The sequence below is a fragment of the Oncorhynchus gorbuscha genome, linkage group LG01 (assembly GCF_021184085.1).
Source record: "Oncorhynchus gorbuscha isolate QuinsamMale2020 ecotype Even-year linkage group LG01, OgorEven_v1.0, whole genome shotgun sequence".
Lineage (NCBI taxonomy): Eukaryota > Metazoa > Chordata > Actinopteri > Salmoniformes > Salmonidae > Oncorhynchus > Oncorhynchus gorbuscha.
The window spans coordinates 23,598,193-23,609,448 of record NC_060173.1 but is presented as its reverse complement, the minus strand read 5'-3'; positions in this window follow the sequence as shown (position 1 = coordinate 23,609,448).

Genomic DNA, 11,256 nt, shown 5'->3' with positions numbered 1-11,256 from the left:
CTGTGAAGCACGGAGGAGGAGGAGGTGTGATAGTGTGGGCTGCTTTGCTGGTGACACTGATTTATTTAGAGTTCAAGGCAAGCTTAACCAGCATGGCTACCACAGCATTCTGCAGCGATACGCCATCCCAGCTTGTTTGTGCTTAGTGGGAGTATCATTTGTCTTTCAACAGGATAATGACCCAACAAATCTCCAGGCTGTGTAAGGGATATTTGACCAAGAAGGAGCATAATGGAGTGCTACATCAGATGACCTGGCCTCCACAATCACTCGACCTCAACCCAATTGAGATGGTTTGGGATGAGTTGGACCGCAGAGTGAAGGAAAAGCAGCCAGCAAGTACTCAGCATATGTGGGAACTCCTGCCCTGGGGCGGCAGGGTAGCCTAGTGGTTAGAGCGTTGGACTAGTAACCGGAAGGTTGCGAGTTCAAATCCCCGAGCTGACAAGGTACAAATCTGTTGTTCTGCCCCTGAACCGGCAGTTAACCCACTAGGCCGTCATTGTAAATATGAATTTGTTCTTAACTGACTTGCCTGGTTAAAGGTTAAAAAAAATATAAAATAAACTGCTGGAAAAGCATTTCAGGTGAAGCTGGTTGAGAGAATGCCAAGAGTGTGCAAAGCTGTCATCAAGGGAAAGGGTGGCTACTTTGAAGAATCTCAAATATAAAGTCTATTTTTATTTGACACTTTTTTTGGTTACTACATGATTCCATATGTGTTATTTCATAGTTTTGATGTCCTCACAATTTTTCTACAATGTAGAAAATAATACAAATAAAGAAAAACCCTTGAATGAGTAGGTGTGTCCAAACTTTTGATTGGTACTGTAGTTCTCTACCAAAGTATTTGACTATTAATCAGTGGAGTCTTAAAATTGGGTGTGTAACATCACATGGATATTTCTTGTGTTAATGTTTTGTCTATAATTTAATGGAAAAATGAATGAGCCTCAGAGCAGTTGTTTTGCCCGTTTGTCATTAAGGTTTGACTGTGTGAATTGGAACTAGGATAATCAGTTGTTTCCTATTTGTTTGGCTTGTCAACACTGCAGAGATTAATTTCTGTAGCCCCCTCCCCTAGCTCCTACCTCTGTTTTCTAATCTAAAATGTCTGTATAGTCAATATAATAGTAGAGCCACCTAGCCTGTAAAATTGGCTGCCTAATCCCAAATCTGACCCTTAGGCACTTTGTGTAGATGTGAGAGGATTGGATTATGCAATATGTTAATAGTGCCACGTTTCCCTCTGATATTGCTCTCCAATCCTTTCAGGTCTACACACATGCATAGGGGGTTGAGCCTAGGGGTCGATTTGGAAATAAACATTTGTGGTTCGCCTCCACCATGTCCCTTTTACTTACTCTCTATCTAGTCTTCTGTGAACACCGAATGGGTAAGGGCTAAGTGAAGGGTTTTAGAGTCCGAAATGGAACTGGTTCCATGACGATCAAAATGACAGTTATATTTTCAAAGCCAAACTGGTGGACGTTTCATCTTGAGATATTTCAGCAACAGAGCAGTAAATGAGTCCATTTGAGTACAGTTCCAGAGTCCAGTTGTAATATCGGTATACTGTCTGATAGTCTACTCTCAGGATGAGGCAACCTCAGGCTGTCACACTGGAATGACTGATTCCTCACCACGCTACATAGACATAGGCAAACAGTTGTGGTAATACAGACTTTTCACACTTTTCCAAAGCAGTTGTACTACTGAGTATACAGTAGGAAGACCTTCATAATATTGAGTTGAGCCCAGAACAGACTAAATTTGTCGGGGCGTGGACTCTACAAGTTGTCAAGTGTTCCACAGGGATGCTGGCCCATGTTGTCGCTAATGCTTCCCACAGTTGTGTCAAGTTGGCTGGATGTCCTTTGGGTGGTAGACCATTCTTGATACACACAGAAAATTGTTGGCTGTGAAAAATCCAGCAGCGTTGCAGTTCTTGACACAAACCGGTGCGCCTGGCACCTACTACCATACCCCGTTCAAAGGTACTTAAATCTTCTGTCTTGCCCATTCACCCTCTGAATGGCACACATACACTATCCATGTCTCAACTGTCTCCAGGCTTAAAAATCGTTCTTTAACCTGTCTCTTCCCCTTCACCTACAACAATTTGAAGTGGATTTAACAAGTGACATCAATATGGGATCATAATTTTCACCTGGTCAGTCTGTCATGGAAAGAGCAGGTGTATTTTATGTTTTTTTATACTCTGTATATACTGTATGGCACTCACATAAAAACAAATTACTTGTAGAGAATGAATTGCCAAATGTTGTATGATATGACTTAAGGTTGAGCAGTTTTTTTAACGAACGAAACATGTATTTCAGTAGGAAAGTACAACTGTGAAAGGGTACTAGATTTTCTATAGAATCTGCATGTCCGTGACTCTCGTCATGAACTGTGTTAGTGCAGCATTTCAAGTCCAAATGTTCTCAAATCTCAAACCTTTTGTCTTAGAAATGTGTCTGTTTCTCACTTATTATGAGGAAGAGGTGGTGAGAAATCTGGAATGGATCTCCCCTGCCGTCTAGACAGTCTAGAATTCACACACTGTCAATGTGTAACTGGGAAGCCCAGTTCTTCTTCCCTGTTCCACTGTCTATCAGTGCCTGGAGGGAATTGACGTGTGGCAGCTTCACAGGGACTGTAACCTTGAGCCCCCTGTGCATTAGTCGTATGAGTTAGTGGCGATACTGTAGCTTTCACACTCGGCGGATGAAGGAGATGAAATGCCCCAGCCTTTTCCTCAGCTGCTAACAAGGTTGTGATTCAACCTTTTCGAGGAATCAATAATGAGGCCCATTGGTGCGAAGTCCAGGAGCTAGAGATTTTACACTTCATAGACCCAATTTAAGTGGTGGCTGCTGAGAGCGAGGCTGAGGTGACTGTTCCAAGAGTGAAGAAGAAATAAATCACTTATACCTTTTTATATCACTGCTCACTGTTCCGCTTAACACGGTCATAATACCTCTTGACCATCATAGAAACAGAATCTAAGTAGACTTATGTGGATCATTGTAACTAGCGGTTGATTAATTATGCGTGATTAAAATATGCTTTAAATCTGAGACCTTGTCGTACTCTTTTTAATTGACCATACTTGGAAGTTTGTTTCGACCCAAGAATCATAGATGGGAAAGATTAAGTGGTCTTTTTTGCCTTTTCTCTGTTGTCCCCATTTAATTACCCTAACCTGGCCTGATTACAAACACTGGGTACCTTCATGAATAGAAATCAGTAGAGAGCTAACTAGGGAATAAGGGAGATATATGCCTCAAGGCTATTCAATTTCCTAGACGCAGATGTGGTTAATTGAAAAAGACCTCCAAAATGGTTGTTCGCTAAAGCCAGACTTAAATGGTCAGTGACAGAGTATCCTGCACCAGTATTTGAAATTCTATGTCGTATTTCACAGAACCAAGTCAACTCAGATTCAATAGGCTTCAATGAAAGCTGACCAGGTGAAGAGCCAATTTGGCCACCTAATCTCTGGGATTAACTAACAGGCCTGTGATAATGAGATCACCTCAAATAGCATCAGAATCTCATTGTCCCGGGCTGCCATGAGTTTCATGACTCTTAATTCAGAAAAATAACTATCAAAGTCTATACACTTACTTCTGTAAATCGCTCTGGATAAGAGCGTCTGCTAAATGGTTAAAAGATGTAAAGATGTATACAGTATGTGTGTGTGTACATATACACTGTTCAAAAAATAAAGGGAACACTAAAATAACACATCCTAGATCTGAATGAATGAAATATTCTTATTAAATACTTTTTTCTTTACATAGTTGAATGTGCTGACAACAAAATCACACAAAAATTATCAGTGGAAATCAAATGTATCAACCCATGGAGGTCTGGATTTGGAGTCACACTCAAATTAAAGTGGAAAAACACTACAGGCTGATCCAACTTTGATGTAATGTCCTTAAAACAAGTCAAAATGAGGCTCAGTAGTGTGTGTGGCCTCCACGTGCCTGTATGACCTCCCTACAACGCCTGGGCATGCTCCTAATGAGGTGGCGGATGTTCATGCTGGAGGATGTTACAGGCAGCAGAACGTTCTCCACGGCGTCTCCAGACTGTCACGTCTGTCACATGTGCTCAGTGTGAACCTGCTTTCATCTGTGAAGAGCACAGGGCGCCAGTGGCGAATTTGCCAATCTTGGTGTTCTCTGGCAAATGAAAAATGTCCTGCACAGTGTTGGGCTGTAAGCACAACCCCCACCTGTGGACGTCGGGCCCTCATACCAGCCTCATGGAGTCTGTTTCTGACCGTTTGAGCAGATACATGCACATTTGTGGCCTGCTGGAGGTCATTTTGCAGGGCTCTGGCAGTGTTCCTCCTTGCACAAAGGTGGAGGTAGCGGTCCTGCTGCTGGGTTGTTGCCCTCCTATGGCCTCCTCCACGTCTCCTGATGTACTGGCCTGTCTCCTGGTAGCGCCTCCATGCTCTGGACACTACGCTGACAGACACAGTAAACCTTCTTGCCACAGCTCGCATTGATGTGCCATCCTGGATGAGCTGCACTACCTAAGCCACTTGTGTGGGTTGTAGACTCCATCTCATGCTACCACTAGAGTGAAAGCACCGCCAGCATTCAAAAGTGACCAAAACATCAGCCAGGAAGCATAGGAACTGAGAAGTGGTCTGTGGTTGCCACCTGCAGAACCACTCCTTTATTGGGAGTGTCTTGCTAATTGCCTATAATTTCCACCTGTTGTCTATTCCATTTGCACAACAGCATGTGAAATTTATTGTCAATCAGTGTTGCTTCCTAAGTGGACAGTTTGATTTCACAGAAGTGTGATTGATTTGGAGTTACATTGTGTTGTTTAAGTGTTCTCTTTATTTTTTTGAGCAGTGTATATATGTACACACACACAGAGAGAGTGAGCTCCAAAAGTATTGGGACAATCACACTTGTTGTTTTTGGCTCTGTTCTCCAGCACTTTTGATTTTAAATGAAACAATGGTTAAAGTGCAGACTGTCAGCTTTAATTTTAGGGTATTTTCATCCATATCGGTTGAACTGTTTAGAAATTACAACACTTTTTGTACATAGTCCCCAAAAGTATTTAATTCACTAATGTGTATTAAAGTAGTGATCAATTAAGCATTTGGTCCAATATTCATAGTATGCAATGACTACATCAACCTTGCGACTCTACAAATGTGTTGGATGCATTTGCTCTTTGTTTTGGTTGTGTTTCAGATTATCTTGTGCCCAATAGAAATGAATGAAAATAATGTATTGCGTCATTTGAGAGTCACTTTTATTGTAAATAAGAATATGTTTCTAAACACTTATACATTAATGTGGATGCTACCATGATTACGGATAATCCCCAATTAATTGTGAATGATGATGAGTAAAAAAGTTAAAGGCATAAATATTAACCCCCCCCAAATGCTAACCTCCCCTGTTATTGTAATAGTGAGAACTTAGCATGTCTTTGGGTTATGATATTTGTGTGTCAGTGACTCATTAGAAATGGATCTGACCTTACTTCACAGATAGATGACAAACTCAATGTATTCAAGGCTGAGACGGAGAGCTCTATACTGACATTGAGAGGACACAGAAGAATAGGTAAACTTACTGCAGTAGCGCAAATAACAGGCCTACCTATGTCCTCACAGTCCAGGATCAATGTCATGTCACATACTGTAACTGGAATGTGTGACGCAGTGTGGGTTTAAATAATAGAGGAACTCAGTGAAGAAAGTCCCTCGATGAAGCTGTAATAATTTTGAGAAACAACTACAGAAACGCTTAAAGTAACACGGCTGAAAACTGAAAAAGTCTCCTGAATGTAGTAAAATGGCAAATTCCACCTCTGGGTTCCAGATGAGAGATTTCAGTTTTCCTCTGAACATGTTTGGTTTCATAAGACTAATCAGTGCAAGAGAGTTTTTTTTTTTATTAAAAGGTCAATGCAGGTAGTCCGGGTAGCCATTTGATGAGCTATTTTGCACTCTTATGGCTTGGGGGTAGAAGCTGTTCAGGGTCCTTTTGGTCTCAGACTTGGTGCACTGGTACCGTTTTCCATGCGATAGCAGATAGAACAGTCTATAGCTTGGGTGGCTGGGAGCTCGGCCCCAGTGATGTACTGAGTCATACTCACCACCCTCTATAGTGCCTTGCAGCCGCGTGCCTTGCAGTTGCCATACCAAGTGTTGATGCAGCCAGGCAAGATACTCTCAATGGTGCAGCTGTAGAACTTTTTGAGGATCTAAGAGGCCATGCCAAATCTTTTCAGCCTCCTGAGGGGGAAGAGGTGCTGTCGTGCCCTCTTCACAACTGTGTGGTTGTGTGTGAACCATGTTACTTTCTTAGTGATGTGGACTCTAAGGATCTAGAAGCTCTTGACCCGCTCTACTACAGCCCCATCAAATGTGGAGGGGGCATGCTCGCCCCTCCTTTTCCTGTATTCCACAATCAGCTCCTTTTGTCTTTCTGACGTTGAAGGAGAGGTTGTTGTCCTGGCACCACACTGCTAGGTCTCTGATCTCCTCCCTATAGTCTGCCTCATCTTCATCGGTGATCAGTCCTACCACCGTTGTGTTGTCAGCAAACATAATGATGGTGTTGGAGTCGTGCCTGGCCGTGCAGTCAAGAGTGAACAGGGAGTACAGGAGGGAACTGAGGGAGCCCGTGTTGATGGTCAGTGTGGCCGATATGTTGTTACCTACCTTCACCGCTTGGGGGCAGCCCGTAAGGAAGTCCAAGATCCAGTTGCAGAGGGATGTGTTCAGTCCCAGGGTCCTTAGCTTAGTGATGAGCTTGGAGGTCACTAAAATGTTGAACACTGAGCTGTAGTTAATGAACAGCATTCTCACGTAGGTGTTCCTTTTGTCTAGGTGGGAAAGGGCAGTGTGGAATGTAATAGAGTTTGCGCCATCTGTGGATGTGTTGGGGCGGTATGCGAAATTGGAGTGGGTCCAGGGTTTCTGGGATAATGGTGTTGATGTGAGCCATGACCAGCCTTTCAAAGCATTTCATGGCTACAGATGTGACTGTTACGGAGTGGTAGATGAAGGGGAGAAGACAGGTTAGAGAAGAATTTTTAAGCCCTGCGACAATTGAGACATGGATTATGTGTGCCATTTAGAGACTGAATGGGCAAGACAAAAGATTTAAGTGCCTTTGAACGGGGTTTGGTAGCAGGTGCAGTGGCAATTTCTGCATGTAAATCTTGGGGGTGGGTGGGACCATAGGATAAATAAAGGGGGCATATAAGCAGACAATAAAAGCTCTTAAAATATTCAATGATTGCATTTATCAAAAATGGGTTATAGGGTACATGTGCACCACCAAGTCAGAACAGTAGAAAAAATTAAGAAGTGAAAATGGACAAAATTATTAGGGAGAGGCACATGGGCTACTAACAGCTTACTACACAACATACTCTTAGTATTACTGTCTTAGCTACATATCTCCCTGGCATATTACATTATTTATGCAGCAGCATACAATACATTTGTGGACTCACCTTATTGTGCTGTGCTCACTTGAACAGGAAGGGGGCGCGGCACTCCTTTGTGGGCAAATTTTGTCATCAAACTTTGTCATCAAAGTCTGGCATTCTCTGGATTTATGGTGCTTTCAAGACAACTGGGAACTCAACAAAAAACAAGTTGAATCGTGATGACGTCAGTGATCTTCATGTCGTAGCTCTAGAAAGAGGCCCGAGTTCCGAATATACAATTCCAAGTTGGGTGAAAGTTCAAAATGTATTTTCCCAGTCGTAGCTCGTTTTTCCCGAGTTCCCAGTTGTCTTGAACTCACTAAAGTCAGATTTTGCAGTTCCGAGTTAACAGTTGTTTTGAGCGCAGCACAAATCATGTTTCATTGACAGCATAGCCAATGTTGAATGTTTATAATTTTAAACTAGAGAAAAGAGACCCTTAATCTTAGATTTGGGACCACACAGCTACTCCACTGAATAGTAGGCTAATGATTGCTTTGCAATACTTGCATTTAGCCACACTGATCCTTCTAAACCACTCATTGTTGAATTTGTGATTTCCAACTTGTTGTGTAACCCCTACAACTCATCCAGAACGCCGCAGCCCGTCTGGTGTTCAACCTTCCCAAGTTCTCTCACGTCACCCCGCTCCTCAGCTCTCTCCACTGGCTTCCAGTTGAAGCTCGCATCCGCTACAAGACCATGGTGCTTGCCTCCGGAGCTGTGAGGGGAACGGCACCTCAGTACCTCCAGGCTCTGATCAGGCCCTACACCCAAACAAGGGCACTGCGTTCATCCACCTCTGGCCTGCTCGCCTCCCTACCACTGAGGAAGTACAGTTCCCGCTCAGCCCAGTCTAAACTGTTCGCTGCTCTGGCCCCCCAATGGTGGAACAAACTCCCTCACGACGCCAGGACAGCGGAGTCAATCACCACCTTCCGGAGACACCTGAAACCCCACCTCTTTAAGGAATACCTAGGATAGGATAAGTAATCCTTCTCACCCCCCCACTTTAAGATTTAGATGCACTATTGTAAAGTGACTGTTCTACTGGATGTCATAAGGTGAATGCACCAATTTGTAAGTCGCTCTGGATAAGAGCGTCTGCTAAATGACTTAAATGTTAATGTAAATGTAATGTTTATGGCCGATGAGCACCAATACACCAATTTCATGCTCAACAATTTCGCGTGTGTATCATGAATGGTCCACCACCCAAAGGACATCCAGCCAACTTGACACAACTCCGGGATCCTTGGGATGTCCCTACCCCATTGAAGTTGAAATTTAAAATGGTTACGGTTAGGGTAACGGTAGGTATTAATGGTAGGGTTTCGGGTAGGGACGTCCTATGGATCTCGGATAGTACTGACCCTTCTTCAGTCTGGCCAGAGTCCGTCGAGTCCGTCGAAGAACAGGAAGTTACTTGTGGTTGTGGTTTTTGACGATGGGTTTATTGGATCGCTAGCCAGCAACTTGTAAACAATTACACATTCCTATAAGTGAGTAGTATTTTAATAGTATGTTAAAAAATAATGCACATTGGCTGTTAAGCCAATTATACAGCCTTGGTTTTTCTAATGACTGCCTCACCTGGTTCACTAATTACTTCTCAGATCGAGTTCAGTGTGTCAAATCGGAGGGCCTGTTGTCCGGACCTCTGGCAGTCTCAATGGGGGTTCCACAGGGTTCAATTCTCTGGCCGACTCCTGTCTCTATTTATCAACGATGTCGCTCTTGCTTCAGGTGATTCTTTGATCCACCTCTACGCAGACGACACCATTCTGTATACATCTGTCCCTTCTTTGGACTCTGTGATAACAAACCTCCAAACGAGCTTCTGACCTAAAATATGAGGACAACTATAAATACCTAGGTGTCTGGCTAGACTGTAAACTCTCCTTCCAGACACACATTAAGTATCTCCAATCCGAAGTTAAATCTTGAATTGGCTTCCTATTTCGCAACAAAGCCTCCTCTTATGCTGCCAAACTTACCCTCGTAAAACGAACTATCCTACCGATCCTTGACTTCGGTGATGTAATTGACAAATTAGCCTCCAACACTCTACTCAGCAAATTGGATGCAGTCTATCACAGTGCCATCTGTTTTGTCACCAAAGCCCCATGTACTACTCACCATTGTGACCTGTATACTCTCGTTGGCTGGTCCTCGCTACATATTCGTCGCCAAACCCACTGGCTCCAGAACATCTATAAGTCTTTGCTAGGTATACAGTTGAAGACGGAAGTTTACATACACTTAGGTTGGAGTCATTAAAACTAGTTTTTCAACCACTCCACACATTTCTTGTTATTAACAAACTAGTTTTGGCAAGTTGGTTAGGACATCTACTTTGTGCATGACACAAGTCATTTTTCCAACAATTGTTTACAGACAGATTATTTCAGTTATAATTCACTGTATCACAATTCCAGCGGGTCAAAAGTTTACATACACTAAGTTGACTGTGCCTTTAAACAGCTTGGAAAATTCCAGAAAATGATGTCATGGCTTTAGAAGCTGCTGATAGGCTCATTTACATAATTTAAGTCAATTGGAGGTGTACCTGTGGATGTATTTCAAGGCTTACCTTCAAATCATGGGAAAATCAATAGATATGGGCCAAGACCTCACAAAAAAATATTGGAGACCTCAACATGTCTGGTTCATCCTTGGAAGCCATTTTCAAATGCTTGAAGGTACCACGTTCATCTGTACAAACAATAGTACGCAAGTATAAACTGGAGGTCGACCGATTAATCGGAATGGCCAATTAGTTAGGGCCGATTTCAAGTTTTCATAACAATCAAAAATCGTTATTTTTGGACACCGATTTGGCAGATTATTTTTTTACACCTTTATTTAACTAGACAAGTCAGTTAAGAACACATTCTTATGTTCAATGACAGCATAGGAACGGTGGGTTAACTGCCTTGTTCAGGGGCAGAACAACAGGTTTTTACCTTGACAGCTTGAGGATTCAATCTTGCAACCTTACGGTTAACTAGTCCAATGCTTTAACCACCTGCCTGCCTCTCATTGCACTCCAAAAGGAGCCTGCCTGTTTTGCGAATGCAGTAAGAAGCCAAGGTAAGTTGCTAGCTAGCATTAAACTTATCTTATAAAAAACAATCAATCAATCATAATCACTTGTTAACTACACATGGTTGATGATATTACTAGTTTATCTAGCGTGTCCTGCGTTGCATATAATCGATGCGGTGCGCATTTGCGAAAAAGGACTGTCGTTGCTCCAACGTGTACCTAACCATAAACATCAATGCCTTTCTTAAAATCAATACACAAGTATATATTTTTAAACCTGCATATTTAGTTAATATTGCCTGCTAACCTGAATTTCTTTGTCACTTCTATTGCAACAGAGTCAGGGTATATGCAGCAGTTTGGGCCGCCTGGCTCGTTGCGAACTGTGTGAAGACTATTTCTTCCTAACAAAGACAGCCAACTTCGCCAAACGGGGGATGATTTAACAAAAGCGCATTTGCGGAAAAAAAAGCACAATCGTTGCATGACTGTACCTAACCATAAACATCAATGCCTTTCTTAAAATCAATACACAGAAGTATATATTTTTAAACCTGCATATTTAGCTAAAAGAAATCCAGGTTAGTAGGCAATATTAACCAGGTGAAATTGTGTCACTTCTCTTGCGTTCATTGCATGCAGAGTCAGGGTATATGCAACAGTTTGGGCAGCCTGGCTCATTGCGAACTAATTTGACAGAATTTAACGTAATTA